The sequence below is a fragment of the Rhinolophus hipposideros genome, assembly GCF_964194185.1.
Source record: "Rhinolophus hipposideros genome assembly, chromosome: 8".
Taxonomy (NCBI): Eukaryota; Metazoa; Chordata; class Mammalia; order Chiroptera; family Rhinolophidae; genus Rhinolophus; species Rhinolophus hipposideros.
Window position 1 is genome coordinate 26763152 of NC_138054.1, and position 23000 is coordinate 26786151.

Genomic DNA, 23000 nt, shown 5'->3' on the forward strand with positions numbered 1-23000 from the left:
CTCACACAGGTAGGAGTCCACACAGCCGGTACAGTGTGAGGGGCTTTATCAGCATCACACTCCAGGAAGATTGGAGTCCTTGTTATAGACGAGAGTCCAGCCATTTTCCAGGACCAAGATTACACCTAGGAGCCAGCTCCTCACTCAGAGGATGGAGGGAGAAATTGTCAGTTCAACTAATTTTTTTGCCATTAAGCTTTCCTTGTCTCTAATGGAGCAGGAACATGGGCGATCCATAAATGGGCTTCCGAGAGTCTATTAACTACCTGAAATTGTAAAATTTTGCACTGATGTGTCTGGGCTTTTTGTTGTTGTTGTTTTGGGTTTCTTCACTGAGAGAGCCCATAGCCTTTTTGTAGTTACATCTTCTAAAACAATTATTTTTCTTGCACACACAATATGTATATATAAAATGAACGCAAACGGTACAGACATAGGTAGCAGTGAAAATGTCGCCATAATCCTCACAGAGATAATAATACTGATTTTGTGTATGTGTTCCCAGACATTTCCTTATGTTCATCTCAACATTTACTTGTGACTATAATAAACATCGCATCATAACATTTGTTACTTGCTTTTTTTTCCCCACGTGGTGTATCTTTTATCAGCCTTCATGAGATGAGTGCTGATCATCATTTTTTTACTAGACTTTTCTTAAATTGCCAAAGTAAAACATGGCCATTGTAGGAGGTGAAATAAAAGTTATTTGTTAACGCTCTTTCCCACCTCTTCTAGTCACTTCCCTGGAAGAACTGATGTTACCTGGCCTTTTCTCTAACTCAAATGTGTTCACAAACAGAGAAATTTTAGTTTTGTTTACTAAAAAAGGGGATCACCGTATACATACTCTGAAAGTTGCCTTTTTCACTAACATGGACCTCCTTCTAGATTAGTAGATATAGAACAAATTCATGCTTATTAATGGCTATATAATACTTCATAGAATGAATTTAAGCCAATTAACTAGTGATGGACATTTAGAGGTGTTATTTTCAGGGTTTTGCCAAGACATTCTGCTGCAGTTAACATCCTTAGATATACACGTCCTTGCATTCTAGTGCTTTAAAGCAAAAAATAAGTGACAGTGTCACAAACTGACAAATTCATCATCACAGTAGAAGATTTTAACATATTACTCTCAGAAGTTGATAAAAAGATTTGGATATGGAAGATTTGAACAATGCAATTAAGCTTGACCTAATGGGCATACATAGAATCTTGTATCCCCAAATTAGAATTTTGTACATATGAAATATTTATAAAAATGGACTACTGCTAGACCATAATGAAATTCCCAGCAAACATCACAGAACTTAATCATACTGATCAAGTTCTTTAACCACAATGCAAGTAGTTTTGAAATCAGAAAAGGATAATTTAGAACTACTCCATACATTTGGAAATCTTGAAACAATTCATAGTTCAAGAAGTACTCATAAGAGAAATTAGAAAATATATACAGTTGAAAACTAATGAAAATACTAAATTCAAACATTCATCCAGCAGCAGTAATTTATGAGAAAATTATACTTGTAAAATGCTCACACTGGGACATAAAGAAAGGTTGAAAATGAAAGTTTATCCAATATGGCAAGTTAGGAAAAACATCAAAAATGAATTATTACTTAAAAAGACTACTAGAGATAGACAAAAAATAAGTAAAAATAACCATTTGCATTAGGAATGAAAAGAGGACAAAGCAATATATACTGCAGAAATTTTAATAAACAAGGGATTACCAAAGCAACTTTATTCTAATACATCTGAAAACAGAATATGTGGGTGATGTGTCAGTGGGGTCCTGTTGGGTGAACAGAAATCACCTTAGGTATTTCAACAGAGAGAAATTAATGTAAAGAATTGGTTCAGCAGGTGATGGGTGGTGGAAAAGGTGAAAGGAGTCTATTTCTAATCTGCTCTCTTGTGATGAGTCAATCCTCCTCAGTTGATAAAACTTCCAGAGAGGGCATTTATGACAATTAACGACAGATCCTTTTGGAGGATTTGTCTTTAGTCAGGTAAGGAGAGTTCAGAGAAAGCCTCTTCCTGTATTTGCTATTTTTCAAGTGCTTACAGCTTAAAATAATCAATATACCAAGGCAGCATATTTTGGGGTAGCCTGTCCTGAACTAGAGTTGTACTTTGGGGTAGCGTATTCTGCTGCCCTTCAAAATGTCTATCCTATTCCTGCCTCGCCATTGTCTTTTGAAAGCATATAACTTGTTTGGTTTCACAGGTTCACAGCTGGAGAGGAATTTTGCCTCAGGACGAATCATACCTACCTTAATTCTCACTCATATCAGATGTAGATGAGGTTTTGGGCTTTACAGTTAATGCTGGAGTGAGTTACTACTTTGGGGACTATTTGGATGGAATGAATGTATTTGGCAAGTAAGAAGACGTGAACTTGGGATCCCAGAGGTAGAATGCTATGAACTGAATATGTCCTCCCACAATTCATATGTTGAAGACCTAATCCCCTATGTGAAGCTATTTGGAGAAGGGCCTTTGAGAGGTAATGAGGTCATAAGGGTGGAGCCCTCATGATAGGATTAGTGCCCTAATAAAAAAAGACAGGAGAGGCCTTACTTCCTCTCCCCCTCGTGTAGGGATATAATGAGAAGACAGCCATCCACAAGCCAGGAAGCAGACTCTCACCAGATCTGCCAGCACCTTGATCTTGGATTTTCAGCCTCCAGAACTATGAGAAATAAATGTTTGTTATTTAAGCCACACAGTCTATGGTATTTGTTATAGCAGCCCTAGCAGACTAAGACAGAAATAGTTGATTTGTTGCTACTTCTCTTCTTCCCTCTCCATAAATGTTTACAGAAAAATTAGTATTAACTAAGTAAACATCATTTATAAGGGGTTGATTTGTTCCAGCACTTGTGAATGTTATAATAATTCTGTAAAGTGAAGAAATATTACCAAATGCCATTTTGAAGGAAAATGTCAACTTCTTTTTTGTTTCAAAGCTGGTCAAACCTATAGCATTGCACTTCCCTAATTCAATGTGTTTGAAGATGGGCAAACGGCTTGTTTACATTTTATAGATGTCATTAATAATCTAAAGTTTGAGCTTTGGCATATTTGCTGCCTCTGTGTCTAAATTTCAATCTCAACTTTTTCAGAGGAACTGAATACTGCACTTTATGTAGATTTGATTTCACATTTAAAAATAAGGTCAAATTACATCACCTCCTCTCCCTCAGAAGATCACAATTTGAATTGATTTTTAATGACCTTCTCCATTTACTGCCTCTGAGATGTCATTAAAAGAAAGAAAAAGAAAGGAAGGAAGGAAGGAAGCAAGGAAGGAAGGAAGGAAGGAAGGAAAGAAGGAAGGAAGGAAAGAAAAAAGAAAGGAAGGAAGGACGAATTTGCATGGTAGAACTACTAAAGTGAACACTACTAAAAGTGAACACTACTTTCACTTAAAAAGACACATACATTTATATCTAAGCCATTTTCTTCTTTTGTTTTTATTAACCTGTTCTCATATTTTCTTTCAGTTCAGAAGCCCCAGAAGTGATGATCAATTTATAGACCACAGCACACCATCTGTACAAGAAAAAAGGGCAAGGAGAACAAGAATTTCTCAGCTTTAAAACCCAATTTATTTCCTTTCATTTGACCAATCAAAGATCCAGAATGGAAAGTCTTCATAAGTCATTTGGGTGGGGCAGCTTTTGCCGGTCTGTTACTTGTCCCGATTTATAAACTGCCTGACATAGTTCCTGCAAAGAACACAGTGCACTTGACAAGAGTGTTGAAATAGTGCTGAATTTTAAAAGGGGAAAAACACATGGATTCTGTTTAGTGGAGGCAAAGGGTAGGGAGGGATTGTTGGTATTAAATCTGGATTGTTGGTATTAAAACCCAACCAAGATAATAACAAGCTACCCCAAAGGTGGAAGCTAGAGCTTCAAGTATCTTCATCAGAAACAAACCTTTGGGGCCACTACTCTTTTAAGATAAGCACAGCATCTGCAGAAGAGTGTCTTCCTTGAGGAGTCTAGTTGTCAAATTTTTTTCCTAAGTGGAGAGGAGAGGTGAAAACAAAAAGCTGCTTAGACTTCAAATTAGCCTTAAAAGTACAAGTAGCTGTTGGAGCACCCAACCTGGACTCTAGGGAAATTCACCATTCTTTGCCACTCTATTACAGTTCTAAGAGAAGGTAATTCAGTTATTGTGCTCTTTGCCTAAACAGCCAGATATTTCTCCAACAAAATGGGTTTGTTCAGGAACAACAAAGAACTGCGATTAGGAACATGCAGTCTCATGGCAAACCATGCACAGGTCCAGAGCACAAAGGAGAGGAAAGTTCTTTTATAGAGGAAAGGAGGGATTCAGAGGGGCTGTTGTAAACAAAGAGTACATTGGAGGAAACTGGGAATTCGAAGTGTAATGACTTTTCATTGGCTGAATTATAACAGTCTTTCATTGGCTGAGTGGTTGCCAGCTGAGGAGATCCTCCTTCTTCCTGCTGGAGTAGCAGAGTAGAAGAATATCTTCCTGATGGAAAAGGAAAGTACTCCCCCTGTTTGGGGCAATAGACAATGAGTAGTAGGGTGTGAGAGCTCCCCCTACAGGCCCTCCCATCTCCAATTTAAATGAAGTTTCTGTTTATTAATTTTCACAGTTCCAGCAAAGGAAAAAGCCACAAATCTTTAACCCAGCCAGACAGTCCCCATTTTGACGGGTTGATTTGTTTTCCCTTTTAGCATATTTCTCAGAATGCCGATGTGCAATGTAGAAACTCTTCAGTTACTACAAGAAACAGTCACAGGAAGTATAGGAAGCAGTTAAAAGAAGCATGTAATGGAAATGGAGGATTTGCTTTCAAGTCATTTCTTGAGAAAGGTCTAAATTGAGGTGCAGTAGAGAAAATTGAGGTGCAGTAGAGAAAAATGGAAGCAACAATTAGGAGAGAGACCCATTTTGAAGGGCAGAAGCCTGCCCATGCCCCCTGCCCCTTGCCCTGTGCTCCCTTCCTGCTCCCTTCCCTCCTCCATCTGCAATGCCTTCTCACCATCTCCTCAGAGCCTGACGTCCTTCACAGCTGTGCTGATAGGCAATATTCTCCACAAAACATTACAAACTGCCCATCCGTAAGTTATTTCACCACTTTCTGAGCTCTGATCATATCAACATCCACCCCATTGCTCAAAACAGAGAACTGTTATTTTCTCCACCCCTCACAGCCCATCCATCAGCAAGTCCTTTTAACTTCCAAAACATATTCTGCTTCTCTCCATCTGCACCCCCTCATCCTAAGTCATCCACATCTGTAATGTAAACCAGCACACCCCACAGACTTTTGCATCTTTTCTGTCCATTGCAATTTGTTTCCTACTCTGCGGCTACAGCACTTTCTTCAAAATATGCCAGATCCTGTCAATCCCGTTTAAAACTCTATGACTTCCCAGCACACTTAGAATAAATTCCAAATTCTTCATTAAGGCCGTAATTGTTTTTAGTGCAATCAGTGGGTTTTCTTATTTTTCATTTTTGTCTTTAGCTTTTTTTATTTGTTTTTCTAAATAAAAATCCACATGATTAGAACTTTTCGATGATATAAAAAAGTATATATTAATAAGTCTTGCTCCTACTCTTGTGTCTACCAATTGGATTCTCCCCATAGGTTTTCACTTTTACAAGTTTGTCATCTCTTAAAGTAAACTCAAGCAAATAAGAATGTTCTCCTTCAATACACACACCATGGTAGCGCACTACACATGTTCTACATTTGCTTTTCTCACTTGATGTATTTTGTTTCCATATCAGAATGTGAGACAATTCCTCATTCCTTTTTTATAGCCATGTAGGATTCTACTGTGGGAACATACCATGACCTATTTAATCTGCCTCTTTCCGATGCACATGTCATTTATTTCTCTTTTGCTATTACACACAAGCTACAACGAATAACCTCATATGTAGGTTCTTTGGTTTGTGTGCAGGCATATTTCAAGGATAAAGTCCCAGAAAAAGAATTACGAGACTGAAGAGTGAATGCATTTATATTTCTAATACAATTACCGAATTGTAGCCTATTGAAGTTGAACCATTTTATGCTCCTACCAACAATGCCTGTTTCCCCATAGCTGCACCAGCTGAGTTCACTATCCAGTTCTGGTATTTTTGCCAATTTGGTGGATAAAAATGGTATCTCCATGTCATTTTAATTTGCATTTTTCTTGTGATGAATGAAGTTGTGCCTCTTTTTATATGTATAAGGATCATTACTGTTCTCTTTCAGTGAACTGTTCTGTCGTTTGCCTGTTTTTATATTGGGTTGTTGTCGTTTACCTTCTCAATTTCTAAGAATTATTGATATATTGGGGGATTGACCCTTTATCTGTGATTATCTTGGCATTTAAAACCCTAGAAATCTGACCCCTTCTCACCTCTGACCTCAGTTAATATAAATCTCCTACCCACGGGTAATGTTCTAGTCATCATGTTCTGTGATCTTTTTTTTTGCCTGAAGCCTTACCTTTGCTGTCCCTCTTCTGCCTGGAATGCTGTTCCCCAGATCATCACACAGCAGGCTCCTCCTTATGTTTCAGTTCTTGGCTTAAAAGGCTTTTCCGGATCACCCAGTCTGTAGAAGACACTCGGTTTCTCTCCATCACATCATTCAGGTTTAATTCTTTTTATAGCACTTATTAGTCACTAATATTTTTTTTGTATTTGTTTTAGTTTGTTTATTGTCAGTCTCTCTCTATCAGAATAGATGCTCCAAGAGAAACAGGGTCTGTCTTTCTCACCACTCTATCCTCATAGTCTAAAGCAGTGCCTGGCACATAGTAGGCATGTCACACAGCTCCTATAATTAATGAATCATCTCATCTTCTCTTTAGGCATTTTCACATGCCTTTACAATGAGCGTTACCTGTTGGATATCATCTCCTTAGAGGAGATATCGTCTCCTTAGAGAAGCCTTCTTTGTTCACACAAACCAAATTAGGCAACTTTCTCATCGCCAGTCACTCTCTATCCTGTTTTTTTTGCTTTTATTTTCTCCTGAGTACTTCTTCCAATCTGGAATTCTTTTTCTTTAATTGAGACATAATTGCCATATAATATTATATTAGCTTCGGGGGTACACCATAATGAATCGATATTTGTATATATTACAAAATGATCACCACAATAAGTCTAGTTAACAGTCTGAAATTCTTACTCATTTGTTTTCTTGCTTGTTGCATGCCTTCCCCACTAGAATATGAGCTCCATGAAAGAGGGGCCTTACTCGACTCGTTCATGGCTTTATGTCCACTGCCTAGAACAGTGCTCCCCACAGCAGATCTGCAATAAATACTGTGGAATTTAAAAATTGACAAGATGGCTCTAGAAGGAACATGGAAAAAACACATGGTTAGGAAACTAACCTGGCTCAGGGATATTCAGCTCCTATTACCATAACAAGTCACTGGGTTTTGGTTTTCTCATCTGTTAAGTCAGGGACTAGATGTTCTCTGCGGCCCCTTACAGTATGATAATTCTATAACATTGTAGATTATTTTTATGATTCAAGAGTGATTATCAAAGACATGAAGCTTACCCCTCTAAGCACAAAATACTTTCCAATTTTTTCCATTTGGCATGGATATAAATCCTTCTAAGATGTATCATATACTTTTCTGTCTTTTAAACCAAATAACCAGAGCATCACTTCCCTTCTTATTGAATCAGAGTTCTCGTTCCTAAAAGTAAAGATTGTACCATGTTGCAAAGAAAACATTAGGAGTGTCAGTTTCTGTTGAGTGACAGTTCTCCTCATTATGGGTTGCAGCTTCCCTTTCTTCAGATGTCTAATAATCTTTGCACATTGTGAAAGCTATATTGTTGAGGTTTGTATGTTGTTGTCTTCTTTAATAGACAGTGGGTTATTTTTCTTTTAGCAGGCAGTTAATTTACTTGTGGATGAACTTGGGTTTAAAGTAACCTTTACTCTAAAGTGGAATGAATGCTTCTCCTAAGATGTGGTCTTCTTGGGGTCTCTACTGACTGCCTGGAGTGTTCAGTGAGACCTTTTGTGGGGAAAAAGCCCCAAAAAGCAGTTTCCAGGCTCTCGGTCTCACATAGAAAGGTGCTGGCTCGGGTAGTAAATGGCCATCAACTGTGATCAGACGGCCATCAGCTGTGGCTAGTTGGCCGTCAGCTGTAACCCGTAAGCCATTGGCCACTAATATAACTGCTGTGGCTACGCTAGCAGAGAAAAAAGAATGGGGGCTAGCAAGAGCGGATTGCAGAGAGGCAGATGCCGCCGGCGAGAATATAGTGATATGACTCCCCTACTTATGGCTCCGTGGGTGTTCCTTTTTGGCCTCACCATGTCCTGCATTCTTGTGCGGGAAGCAGGACTAGAATCCCTGCACGACACATGGCGTAGTCGGCAGGGGACGGTGCTGGCCAAAGCTTTCCGAAGGGCAGTGGAGCAGTTTGTGCGTATGAAAGCTCAGTCTGAGGAAGACCAGGAGGAGCAGCTGCCGGAGAGCTCGATCCCCGTGGAGGGGTGGGAAGATGTGGATGGTTCCCCAACCAGCAGAGGCCAGAGAAAGCGAGGTTGTTGCTGCCCTGTGGGCTGGGAACTGCTTGCTGAGGCAGCCTGGATGCGGGACTTGTCCCAGGAGGAAACGCTCGGTGAGTCCTCTGTGGGAGATGAGGGTGAGGTCAAGGTCATCCCTCACCCCCAGGACAGCCCTGGTGAATGACTATGGACTATGGGGAATTGCCTTCCGTCCCTAATTTAATGGACGCTTGACTGTTTGGGAACATACTACCATGTAGTGGGACTGGCGGATGTTTGCATTTGTGTCTTGACCGGCCGCCATCGAGAATATGTAAGCACCTTGACTGTGAGCCACTGTTGTTCCAGCATGTACCCAGAGAGAGAGTGGCAGTGCCCTGAGAGCCCTGGCTGTGCCCGGGGAGACAGGTGGTACCCTAAGAAGCCCAGGAAGTCTGGCTGTGCCCAGAAGTACTGGGGTGGTGCCCTGAGAAATCCTGGCTGTGCCCGGGGAGACAGGTGGTACCCTAAGAAGCCCAGGAAGTCTGGCTGTGCCCAGAAGTACTGGTGGTGCCCTGAGAAATCCTGGTTGTGCCTGGGGAGACTGGTGGCACCCTAAGGAGCCCAGGAAGTCTGGCTGTGCCCAGAAGTACTGGTGGTGCCCTGAGAAACCCTGGCTGTGCTCAGAGAGCCTGGCTGTGTCCAGGATATTACATTCACCTCCAGGCTCCTTGCACAGGGCCCCTAGCGGAAGACGCTTGTCGCGTAGATTGTGAGGTGAGACCCTGTAGGGGTGGAGTGTGCGGAAAAAGCTCCAAAAAGCAGTTTCCAGGCTCTCGGCCTCACATAGAAAGGTGCTGGCTTGGGTAGTAAATGGCCATCAACTGTGATCAGCTGGCCAGCAGCTGTGGCTAGTTGGCTGTCAGCTGTAACCTGTAAGCCATTGGCCACTAATATAACTGCTGTGGCTACGCTAGCAGATTAAAAAGAATGGGGGCTAGCAAGAGCGGATTGCAGAGAGGCAGATGCCGCCGACGAGAATATAGTGATATGACTCCCCTACTTATGGCTCCGTGGGTGTTCCTTTTTGGCCTCACCATGTCCTGCGTTCTTGTGCGGGGAGCGGGAAGAGAGACCCTGCCGGACGCCCTGCACGACAAATGGCACAGCGAGCAGGGTCCCCTGCACAACACCTTTCCATCTGGCTGGTAAGAATTTTAATGTTTCCCTGTCCTGTGTGAGTTTCAGTCATTGTTTAGTTCACAGCAGCCCAGTGGTGTTCTTTCTCTGGCAGCTGTTCTTGGCCCAGCCTTGGGGATTCTTGCCCCACAGCTTAATATTCAGCCAAAGCTTCATGGGAACCCCAAAGCAGATGTGTAGAGTTCTTTCTCTGAAGCGTTCCCTCCTCTCCAGGGCTTTATCCCACAAATTCAGACCACCTTAGCAGCCCTGAACTCTGATCTCTCTCTCTTTGGTTAGGCAAGAGGGCCACTCCCTGTTTGAGGGGCCACTTCCTGTTTGAGGGCGTGCTCCCTGGACTACAGTGGGTCAAGAACATCCAGGAAGAAAGCAAGGGTAATGGAGAGGTTCATCGCATTCGTATCCATTCTCTCAAGGATCATGGTCCTGTCTAGAGTCTAAAGACAACAATTTCATACTTTTTGTCAGTTAAGAGTTGTTTACAATGGGAGACCAGTCTGTATCACAATGGCTAGAAATGGAGGTTGACTCCTTGGGTGCTTTAGAGGTGTGTAAAATTTATTTGCCCCAAAACTAAATTACCCCAGAAGGCTATGTATTTTTGTATTCCTCAGAAAGAGTACGGTGTTTTTTAATGCTCAAATAAACTCAAAACATATGAAAAAACTGATGTAATAATTAGACATATCCCTGGTGTAACTAGCTAAGTCATAGAGTATCAGGATTTAATAAAAGAATGACTAATAACAGGCCCCGTGACTAGAACATAAGTAGGTTTGTTTCTTTTTTTCCTTTTTTCTAGGGGAGATGCTTAAAGCCAAGTCCTATTTTAAATTCATTTAGTGAACCGGTTATTTAAAGGATTCCTGTGGTCAATCCTTTTCCAAAGCAAAGGATCCTTTCTGTGAAATGCGTAAACTCCTCCTAATCTTTTTGTAAATATAGATTTTCACATATTTGGTTGGCTTAAATGTGTTCTGTGAGGAGGAATTTGTTTGCTAAGGTTAAGTGTGGGAGTGGATGTGGAAGTGTTTGGGAAACGGGTAAGGAAGAAAGAGCTTGGTTGTGCCATGTCATAAACTCTGTTGGTCTGGGTGGAAGCCAGGAGGTTTTAAAACTGTATTTCGAACAAGATAATAAGACAGTAACAAACACAGAATGGGAAATCCCTAGATGCAAAAATGAGGCAGCTGGTATACCAGTTTCTGCTGCTACCTACTGCCCCTGAGTTTTCACAGAATACTTTCCAAGAAGCTGGGAAGAAACTTGCCAGGTCATATCTTTTGGCAGTTAAACTCATTCATTTATTAATTCATGCAACTAAAACTTCTTGAGCTCTCACTGTGTGTCAGGTACTATTCTAGGTATTGAGGACACATTAGTGAACAGCAGAGCTGCCTTCAGAAAACTTACATTCTATCAGGGAGCCTATCAAATAAACAAATAATATGCAGAAAAATAAAGCAGAGTAAGTGTTAAAGAATAGGATAGGCAGGTAAAAAAAAAATGCCTTTTTTGATATTCAGAGGGGGCACCCAAACAGAGCATACTTGAGTAGAGAATAAAAGTGAGTAGATGGTGAGGGAACCTACTAAATATCTATGAGGAAACAAGGAATGCAAAGGCCTGAGGTGGGAGTTGCATGGTTGAGGTGCTGAGGACTGGCAAGGAGGCCAATGGCTATAGTGAAATAAGAAAGGGTGAGATGTAAGGGTAAGAGAGGCAGGTAAGAGATGAGGATAGAGGTTGAGAGCGCCAGATCGGGTAGTCTTGTAGACCACTGGCAAGGGCTTTGGATTTTATTCCTGATGAGACAGACAACCACTGGAGAGTGTTGAACTGCAGATGTGAACAGAAGGATATGATCTTATGTTTTAAAAGTATCATTCCACTGTAGAGAAGAAAATGAGGTGAGAAGTCCAATGAAGGAGCTCTTGCAATAGTACTGATGAGAGCTGATGGTGGGTTAGGCCAGGATGGTAACAGCAAAGATGGTAGGAAAGGGTCAGATTTTGCATACATTTCAAAGAAAAATCTGACAGTATATGTTAATGGACTGGACGTGGGGTATGAGAGGAAAATGCAAAATCAGGGATGCTACCAGGTTTCTGGCCTAAGTGATTGGAAGAATGGCAATGCCATTTTTTGGCAACAGTGAAAATTGTGGTGGTAGGAATGGGGGTGGTGAGATTTGATGGAAAAAAATCAATAATTCTATTTTGAGTTCTATCAAGTTCATTCCTAGATATCCAAGTGGAGATGCTGAGAAGGCAAATGAATATCTCTGGCTGGAGTACTGAGCAGCAGTCTGAGCTGGAGCACAAATTCAGAATCATCAGTATAAAGATGGTGTTCAAGACATGGAATGGATAAGACACTCTAGTAACTGAGCTATTCCAGCATTTTGGGTCTAAATGAGGAGGAGGCAGCATAGTGGACTGAGACAGAGCCGTTATTACAGAGAGACTTATACCCATGTTACTGATTGTTTCTAATCCCCACTCTTTCTCTGTACAGCAGAGGTATTAATTCTCAGCTCATGGTTGCTGTGATGGTTAAATGAGATCAAGTACTGGCCTGGCAGTGTGCGTAGCCCACTCAGGGAGATGGGAAAAGGCTTTTTTTCCTTCTCAGTGGCTTCTCCCCCATGTTTTCTGCATTGGCCATCATGTAACTACGTGTGTCATTTCTCGGGCTGATCTAAGATGATGAGGATAGACTGGGCCCTGGGATCCTGTTGTTTTACCAGCTCCTGGAGACGTCCCAAGCCTGATCTCACAGGGCCAACAGCTGGTCTGTCCTGAAGGTGAGAGAGGCTGTGTGGGACGGCTGAGGAAGTTTGGAAATAGGTTAAGGAGGAAATAGGTTAGGGAGAATGGAGGGGATGCTGGATGTACCTTAGGATCCAGGCACCCATCCCCCAGCCACTGGGAGTGTTGGTAACTATGTTTGCAGCTGACTTTCTTTCTCTCAGGGAATTTCCTTCAGTGAAGAGTCACCTGCCCAAGGTTTTGTGCCACTCCCTGGGAGCAGCCTGCATTCATTGATTGGATGATAGGGGGTTAGAGTTCTGGCCCCCTGGCCTCAAGACAGAACAATTCTGAAGGGCTATCTGGGTGCCATGGCTCCCTGTACGGGAAACTGAAATGTTTGTTGCAACTGCCTTGTGGTTCATCTCCCTCTGCTCAATCCTGCCTCCCTCACTCCTTGAGAGCACTCCTAAATAAGCCTTCTGCACACAGAGCTCAGAGTCTTGCAATCTGTTTCCAGTGTGCCTGAGCTATGACATCTGGTACAGGAAGTGGTCTTAGGAAGCAGGCTCTAAAATGGGATTTTGAACTGCTAGGAAGACCCCATCACTGATGGCAGGTGAACTACCTTCCTCACATATTCTCTGGCAAAATGTAGCAGTCAGTTGTTAAAACCAATAACTGGAGTCAAGTCACAAAAAAATAGGCCAGCTGGGAAAGTGCTAGGTTCACTAAGAGAAGAAAGGAGCTGTATGACCTGACTAATATGTACTGATAGAAGCTGAGAAAATGTGGATGAGACTGGCCTCTGAGAGTGCTTGATCAAAGAGGGGTGGTGGGCAGAACCTAAGGTTGGATAAGAGAAAGAGCATTAGTTACCTATTGCTGCATAACAATACCACCATAAACCGAAATGTTTTAAGTGGCTTCAAACAATGCACATTTAATTTTATCACAGTTTTAATAGGTCAGAAGTTCCTGTACAGCTTAACTGGGTCCTCTGTAAGGCTGCAATCAAGGTGACAGACAGGGCTAGGATCTTATCTGAAAGCTTGACTGGGGAAGGATCCACTCCCAAGCTCACACAGTTGTTGGCAGGATTTCTGTCCTTGCAGACTGTTGAACTGTGGGCCTCAGTTTCTTGCTGGCTGTCTGCCTGTTTTTTGCCACATGTCCCTTTCCTTAGGAAAGCTCATAACATGGCAACTTGCTTCTTCAAAGCCGGCAAGAGAAAGAGTCTCCTAACAAGACAGATGTTACAATCTACATAATGTAATCGCAGACAGCAGGTCCTTGAATAATGTCGTTTCATTACATGTCATTTTGTTATAAGGTTGATGAGATGCCACAGGATTAGCCCATGGTAAAATCGGTTTTGTTACATGTCGTTTCACTTAAAGTTTCAGAACCTGTCAATGACATTGAGGACTTACTGTACATCTCAGCTTATGTCTGGATTACACTGAAGGGGCGGGATCGCACAGGTGTGTGAATACCAGGAGGCAGGGTCATGAGGGCTACCTTGAGTCTTTGCCACAGAGTTATTGATACAGGAATATTCTCTTGTGATGCAGAATTTAACACCCTGGCAAGGACCCTGGGAAATAGTGCCAACATGCTGCTCAGAGAAAGCAATGTCCCAAATTAAGTGAAGCAGAAATGTCAAACTGCTGTGGCAGATGGTTGAAGAAGGGACCAAAAGGCTCAGAGCAGTGGGCATGCAGGAGTGGCTCCTCTATGCGAGGCTGGAAAACCCGAAGCTCTGTTCTTCAGGAGGGCCCAGAGGACACTGCGTTACGAAAGTAATAATTAATGCACTGGGAGAGGAATGCTGAACTCCTGCTTTAGAGGCTGTGGTCTGGACAAGGGAAAAAGTGGAGAAAGTGCTGAGAAGTAGATGGATGCTGGAATGACTTGATTTGTTGACAGGTTAAATGTGGGACGTGTAAGAAAGTGAGGAGTAAAGGATGACTAAGGTTTTGGGGCCAAGCAACAAAACAACGAAGGTACATTTACTGAGATGGAGAGAACTGTAAGGAAAGCAGTTTGCGTGTGTTAAAACACAGAATTCAACTGAATAAATTTTAAAAGTCTTACCGGCTTCTTTCAGTGATTCATGAATCATGCAGCATCCGATCTAACAGATAGAAAGGAGCTCTGTGTACAAAATAGAAGATTTTTATAGGCATAAGGGAGCAGGAACAAGGTAAGCAAAAAGGCAGATTGGTTATTGCAAGGTTACTTTCCTTTAGGGAATGCAGGGTCTATCAGGCAGACTACCTACCTGGTGATGATAAGGAGATTCCTGATTTAAAATTCAATTTCTGAGAAAACCAAATTAATTAAGTCTGACTTTGATGACATGGGGTTTAGCATAACTGACTCCATTTGGGGCTTGCTGTCTTATTTTTAACATAAAAGAAATAAAAAATTCTGTTAAGAATGAGATGTCTGTTAGACATTCAAATGGAGATGTGAAAGGGCACCTGGATATACAAGTCTGAAGTTCAGGGGAGGTCCAAGCAGGAGATATAAACGGGGGAGTTATCAGCTTTATGGATGTACAGACCATTGATGGGACTGGATGACATCAGCCAGGGAGTAAGTATAAAGAAAGAAGAGGTCAGAGAAACTGAGCCCAGAGCATTCGAAAAACCATTCTGAAAGTTAGAGACTAAGAATATGAGAAAGCCAGGGTCCATGTCAGGAGGGGGGGGGCAGAAGAGGAGGAGGAGGAGGAGGAGGAGGAGTAGAAGAAAGAAGAGGAGGAGGAGGAAGAGAAGGAGGAGGAGGAGGAGGAGGAGGAGGAAGAGAAGGAGGAAGAGGAGGAAGAGGAGGAGGAGGAGAAGAAGAAAGAAGAGGAGGAGGAGGAAGAGAAGAAGGAGGAGGAGGAAGAGGAGGAGGAGGAGGAGGAGGAGGAGGAGGAGGAAGAGGAGGAAGAGAAGGACATTTTCCCCCAAAATGCTTCTTTACAATAGACAGTACTGAATATTCCATAACGAAAAGTAATGCCAGCAATAACTTTTTTTAAATTGAAAAAAATACTTAATATTTATAGCTATTAGTTTATTTGCCTTCTAGTTTGGTTTATGGTATTTATCAACATACTAAAAAATAGTTTTTTGTATATAGCTGTCTCTATCCAACTTTTCACTAATGGTTTCTGCCTTTGGAATCATCCATTGAAAGTCTTCCCTATTTCAGAATTATGTAATTATATTTTCTTCCAGGACTTTTATGATTTTATATTTTACATTTAAATCTTTAATTTATCCGGATATTTTCAGAAGTGTGCTTCTTTTGTTTTGTTTTCATTGTCTCTCAATAAAGCAGAATGCTTTTCATGATATAGGTTCCTCATTTCTTATTATATTAATTCCCAGACATTTTAAATCTTGTTGTGGTGGTTTTTATAATGAATGGAAAATTTTTCCATATTTTGTAACTGGTTATTGTGGGTATTTGGGAAGGTATTATATAATTGTGTTATATTATATGCTTTTTTAAAAAAACTTATTTATTTGTGTTTTTCCAGGACCCATCAGCTCCAAGTCAAGTAGTAGTTTCAACCTAGTTGTGGAGGGCGCAGCTCACAGTGGCCCATGCAGGGTTTGAACCAGCGGCCCTGGTCTTATGAGCACTGCGCTCTAACCACTGAGCCAAACGGCTGCCCCTATATTATATGCTTTTAATAAGAATATTGTGACCGGGGAAGGCTGGTTAGTTCAGTTGGTTAGAGAACACTGCTCTTAACAATAAGGTTGTCGTTTCAATACCCACATGGGTCACTGTGAGCTGGGCCCTCCACAACTGGATTGACACAACTACTTGACTTGGAGCTCATGGTCCTGGAAAAACACACTTAAATAAATAAAAGTTTTTAAAAAAATTTAAAAAGAATATTTGACCAGTCACTTGACTGAGGTGTCAGTTCTGCAGCCTTCCAGTTGACTCTGGTTTTCCAATAGTTAAAATTTGTGAATAACATTATTCCTTTCAATCCTTTCCAATCTGAAAGATACAACATGGTTCCTCATTGTTTTAATTGCATTTCTAGGAAACTCTTGGGGGTGAACATCTTTTCAGGTGTTTATTGAGCATTTGTTTCCCGTCAGTGAACTGCCAGTTCATATCTCTTGTCAATTTTCCTATGTGGGATGTGTCATGTTTTTACTGATCTGATAAAATTATGTTAAATTCATTTCCATTTTAAAAATAAATATTTATACATTATTTTTGCCAAGAGAGGTAGAGTCACCAAGTATCAAATGTAAATGTTAGGATGTGAGCAGTCTAAAAAGGTGGAGAATCATTGCTAAACTGGAGTCTTCCTGCTTCCAAAATGATTTTTTTCTTGTCCCTTGGTCCTTAAAATCCAATGGGAGGGAGAGAGGTGACCAACAAAACACGCACCCAGAATGGGGAATGTGTTGTTCCAATTCAGCAGCCACAGAGCCATGGTTGGCCCCAACCTCCCCTTTAGTTCCCACCCACTGGGCTGCCTCCCCTCCCTTCACACCGGGTGGTCTCCCTGCCAAGTTTGAAGGGATTATCCAGGATCAATATTTGAAATAGTTGTATTTTTTTTCTAACTGGAGTTAAGTTTATAAGCTTTTTTTATTTAACCACCAAACACCAGAAATAAAAATCTGGAAGAGAGCCAGTTTGACTCATAGCCAGTATACTTCTTCATAGCCAAGGAGCTCGCCCTTCATTTTTCCCCCCAAGTTACTGACATTTCCTTTCAAAAGCGGATTCTCCAGCTTCTCAAATTCTTCATCTGAGTTATTCAGTCCCCAAAAGCTTCCCAGAGATCCTGCCTTCCCAATACAGCCCCTGACACCTGAGCTGTAACTCAGCCATGTGACTTGGGATCTGGCTCCAAGTCATTCCCCCCCACCCCCGCCCCCTGCCTCTCCACCACCAACCCCACAGGGGGATTTAATTGCCAGTTCTGCAAAGGCAAAAAAAAAAAAAAAAAAAATCCAAGGCCCTGATCAAGGTGGGAGGGGGCAACCAGAGCATCTGAAGCATCTGAAAGCTGGTCCCTGCAGAGAGATGTGGGGAGTTTTGTTCATACTAATCCTTAAGGACTGACTAAGTCCATGCACAGTTTATCACTCATCAAATATGTATTGAGTACCAACTGTGTACCAGGCACTCTCCTAGTCATACTGAACGAGACTAAACTGACCCCAGTGAAATTTACTGCCCAGTGGGAAAGAAAGACAAGGCATAAATAATTCCACATCACAAATTCAATAATTACAAGTGTGAAAATTTGTCTTAGTCAAGTGGGAACGATTTCATGACCTAGCTTACAAGCTCCTATCTGACTCTTTTGAAAGGATTCAGAGGAATGGCAACTAGACTGCCCTGGGAATTTTGGATGGCAGTCCTTTCCCTCTGTCTCCCACATTTAGGGATGGGCCATCTTGAGAAAACAGGCAGCCCTGACATGAGTAAGGAGAGCTAAGCAGGAGGCAAGGGGGAGGAGCTGGGTGATACTGGAGCTGCTTTCCCTCCCTACTTGGGAAACTAGTGTCAAGGTTCAGCCTTGCAACTCTCATGACCTCTCACAGCACTTTGGGACTGGTCTGAGACATGGCGGGATCGCCCGGGCTGGCCTTCGAAATCGTCTGAGTCAGCTCTCACTGACCCACACATTTAGGGCTCCTCCCCTCGTCTCCCCACTCTTTCATGCTCAGAAGTCATGTTCCAGATGGACTCAGCTGGCAAGTGTTTGAGACGTGTCTCAGCATCTTGTGATGTGTTCCTGAACCTCTGGGCCCGGTGTGGGGTGAGTCACTGGCTCTGACTTGATCCCTGCTGCATATTGTCCCCTTCTTCCTGGATCCAGAAACCAAAACCCCTCCTCTGAGAGCAGACCACCAAGTCCCTGCGACAAGGCCTGGAGGGGACAGCTCTGCAGTAAGGCATAGCTAGCTGGCCCTCCCCTCCAAAGACTCTTTTGTTCCCCACAGTTTTCTCTACACTGATTTTCAGAATTTGTCAAGGGACAGGGATAAAAGCACCATCCCACGGAGTCTTTCTCCCTCCCAGCTCCCTTCTTCACGTCACTTTTGTTACGCCTGGGCTAAGAAACTGAACACACCAGGGAATGCTGCCAAGGCAGGCATATTGCTCTTCCATCCAAAAGGGTGAATTTCCTTTCTAGCACCTTAGCGTAGGCTGTGAGTTGGTGACATGAGGACGTGGGAAAAGAGAGAGCTTTTTTTTTGTGGTTAAGAGACTTCCTGGATTCAAATCCTGACACTGTGACTTCCTAAGCTGAATGGCCTCAGGCACGTTTTCTATGCCTCAGTTTCCTCATCTATAAAATATAAACAAGCACCCAACTCGTGAGATTATTGTGAAGATAAAATGAGTTCAAGCATGTACAGATCTTTTAAAACCCCTAAAATACAAGTGTTAGTAGTAGTGCTTTTGTTTATCTTATAGGCTCTTAGGGAGGTTCCCTTTTGTAGATTTTTGCAATTTCAGGCTGGTAATAATGATTTTTATGTATGGCCTCCCGTTTTCTGCCTTCTCTGGATCAGTACTCCAAAGTAACTAATCTAGTATCTTTTCTCCCTTTTCTGCCAACATGAAGCAATAGCACTTTTCCTGGATTGTTTCCTTTGCTCTAGCATCTCTGGGTTCTTATTCACCAAGGTGAACCTTGGTGAGGGCTGGACAGGAGAAACCCATTTATGATTCAGTCTTCTTTTCTCCCAAAGACTGAGTCCTCGCTCATCTATGGCTGACTCCAAGAAGAGCCTGTTTGAATCATCCATCCATCAGTTTATTTATTTATTTATTTATCTATTTATTTATTTACTCATTTATTCCACACACACTATTGAGCATCTACTATCTGTCAGGTACTGTGAGAAATACTCGGTCTAAAATGATGAAGAATATTCAGTTCTTGTACTCAAGGAGCCCAAAGTCACAGGCAATTAAACTCCTGGTGTATTAAGTGCTATTATGAAGGTAGGTGTGGGGTACTTTGGATACACAAAGTGGGTACCTGATCTGATGCTGGTACTGGGGGTGGGTTGATGGTGTTCTCTGTTGAACTTTGGAAAATTAGGAGGGTTTGTCCTGGTGAAGTGAGGGAAGGACATTTCTGGCCAAGAAAACAGTATGTGCAAAGACCTGGAGAAAAAAGAGAGCGGGCTCAGAGCTCAGTGTGAGCTCACTAAGTAGGGGTGTGGCAGGAAAGCATGGGGGATACTTTCTAGCTTTTCCATCAATGATCTGTCATACTTACCCTATGCTTTCTCATTTCTTAATGTTTCATCTCAAATGGTACTCAAAAAATGGAGTTAATTTTAAACTTCACTTGACCGATATGAAGCCAGGGGACCAATATATTCCATGGTGTTATGCATTTTTTTTTCATACTTCAGGTTAAATGCAACAGATTGAACACATGTGTTTATCCCAAATGCTTTGTAAAAATATCACTGAAATGAAAGTAGCATAGAAAAAATTAGGCTTTTTCACAAAGCCAAAGAGAGAAGACAACAGCATATGAGAAATGCCAGGAAACTTTTGGAATATGAAAATCAAATAAAAGAGCTTGAGAGCTGAGTGGTGTCTTTGACTGAGCTCCCTGTGAAACAGATTTTGAGACGGAGATCTGATGCAGGAAGTTTACTGGTGGGGGAACCCTTGGGAACCACACCTGTAGAGGAGTGAAAGAAGCAGGGCTGGACAAAGAAAGAAGTGGAGCTGTGATGCTGTCACAGCCATCTCAATTGATCTCACAAAAGCTTGTCATGCGGGGGTCTCAGCTCCCACCCCCCGCACAAGAACGCAGGATATGGTGAGGCCACAAAAGAGCACTAATGTGGAGCCATAGATGGGGGTTCATACCACTATATTCTTGCTGGCGGCTCGGTTGGAAACACAGGAAGCAGGAGTTACATGATCCTGCTGTCTGCTTCTCTGCCAACCAACCAACCCCTTGCTAACTGCAATCCGCCATCCACTTCTCTGCCAACCAACCAACAACCAACCCCCTAGCATAGGCACGGCAGTTATATTATTGGTTAATGGCTCACTGGTTACAGCTGATGGCCAACTAGTCACAGCTGATGGTCATCTACTACCCGAGGCAGCACCTTTCCATGTGAGGTTGAGAGCCTGGAAACTGCTCTCTGGGACTCTGTCCCCACAGAGCTCTTTAGAGTGGTCCCAAATAGAGGCAAGGAGCTTTTGTACCCCTCCACTAACCAGTCATTGGATGTGGTTATCCCTGGAAGGGAGGTGATCTTAGGTGAGGCAGATCCATTCACCCACGGCCAATTACTGGGAAGAAACTCAGCTGGAAGCCTTCATCAGCCAATACTTCCAGCAGCTTGGAAATGAGAGCTTCAATGAAAAAGAGAGCATATGGGTGGTGTATCCCAACACTCATTACAAAGAGATTCAAAGGAGAAGCAAGCCCAGTCCCACTCACCATAGAACCGTGGAAAGGCTCAGGAACTGATACTACAGGAGTCTGAAGACCAGGAAGAAGTGTGGGCTGAAAACAGAGACATTTTCTGAAAGTGTGTATGAGGAGGTCCCCACCTCTCCTAAACCCTGATGGAGGACTGAAGGCTTACAGTGTGAGGAATTTTAACCAGAGAGGTTGCAGAACCAGAGATACTAAATAGGACAGGGGTCTTCTGGGGAAGCACCTGAAAACGGAAGAGGTAGAGACAATTTTCTGAAAAGTGGGCAACTCCACTTTCTGAGTAGTGAGACCTCCAGCCTCTTTCTCCACTCAGCCCACAGAACTCCAGTGGTCAGGCTTATAGAGACTAGGCAGCAGTCTAGACATGGAATACATCTCTAGGGAGATTAGCCAACCCAAGAGAAAAGATCTGCCATAGTGAGATTTGGGGGTTCTCAAATAGAAAAGCCAGTCAGTTACCTTATCACCCTAAAGAAGATTATGGAGTAATAAACCTCACCCGTAGTCAGATAGCTTGTAATTAGTTTTTAGTGTTTCACTCTCAAATATGGTCAGAGAGTCAGTGATGATATTTATATACGTGGGGAGAAAAACTCAACATGAAAGATAGTTGCAAAAACAGATTGATGGCAAAAAGAACTCAGAGGAAACAGAGATAATGCAGGAAGCAAAAAAGAAAACTAAAAACAAAACAACAATCTTTCCATGTCCTCAAAGAGATAATTTCATTATTGAAATAAGAACCAGATGCCATAAAAAGGAACAATTACAGAATAAGAAAAATTCTTTCTCATTCATATAAGTCCAATCAGTGGTAAAGACGGCAGAATAACTACTCCACAAAGTTATTCAGGGCTCAGCTGCCAAAGACTCAGCCATCTTTAATGCATGGATTCCAATGTTACCCCGGGGAAGAAAAAGAAGATCTCTCTAGAGGGTTTTATGCACGAGGTCTGTAAATGGTGAGCATCATTTTTGCTCATATTCTATCAGCTGAAGTTGACACAGCCTAGCTCTGTGCTCAGGAAGAGGAAGGATCTGTTTCGGTGAACCCACTGTAGTGTCTGCCACAAGAAGTGTTGGAAGATAAAGCCAGGGAATTCTCACAGCAGGCCTGGAATTTAACTAGCCCAGATTGAAGCAGGCGGATGGAAGGCTCCAGAGGGAATATCTCTAGGGAAAAAATGGAACTGAAAGACTATCAGATGTTGAACTGAAAAAAAAAAGAAAAAAGTTGAATTCACAGAGTTTTACAATGCTTTTGTGAGTGTAGGAAGAAATTATAATCGTGAAAAAAGAACAGATGATAAAAGGGAGGAAATTATTACCTATAGAAAGAACAAACAGTGAAAGAAGGAAATGTAATCACATTATATTCCATAATAAGATGAAAACTAAGCAGCGATTTAACCAAAAATTGTAAAATATCTATTCTGGAAGGATGACGTAGGGTCAGGAGTAATGAAGAGGAATAACGCTACATCTTCATCTTCCATGTAAAAAGTCAGTAGATAATATATAAAAGTATTGACCTGAGTAGGAGCAGTACAGTCCAATTGGTTAGAAATACAGGCATAAATGCCGCACAAAGCAGCAGAACATACTTAAGAGAAAGATAAAGGAGATGAGAAATAGGCAGGCAGCTGCTATTGTTTATAAACATTATAATATTATTTTACTTTTAAAACCATGTTTATGTATGACTTCAAAAATAATAATGACATAAAAAGTCCATGGATAGGATGAGCTTCAGGCATGACTGGATTCAAGAACTCATACAAAGTTATGAGGAATTGATTTCTTAGCTTTGCTGTCTTTGGATTAGCTTCATTTTTCAGTCAGGCCCTCTTCGTGGGCTACAGGACCTTCTGGCCCACGTTTTTCCTTCCATCCTTCCTTCCTTCCTTCCTTAGTTCCCTCCTTCCTTCCTGATTATTTTTTTAAAATTGTGGTTTAAAAAGCCCATTTTGAAGCGTACGGGTCAGTAGTGTTAAGTACATTCACATTGTTGTGCAGCAGACCTCCAGAACTTTTTCATCTTGCAAAATGGAAACTC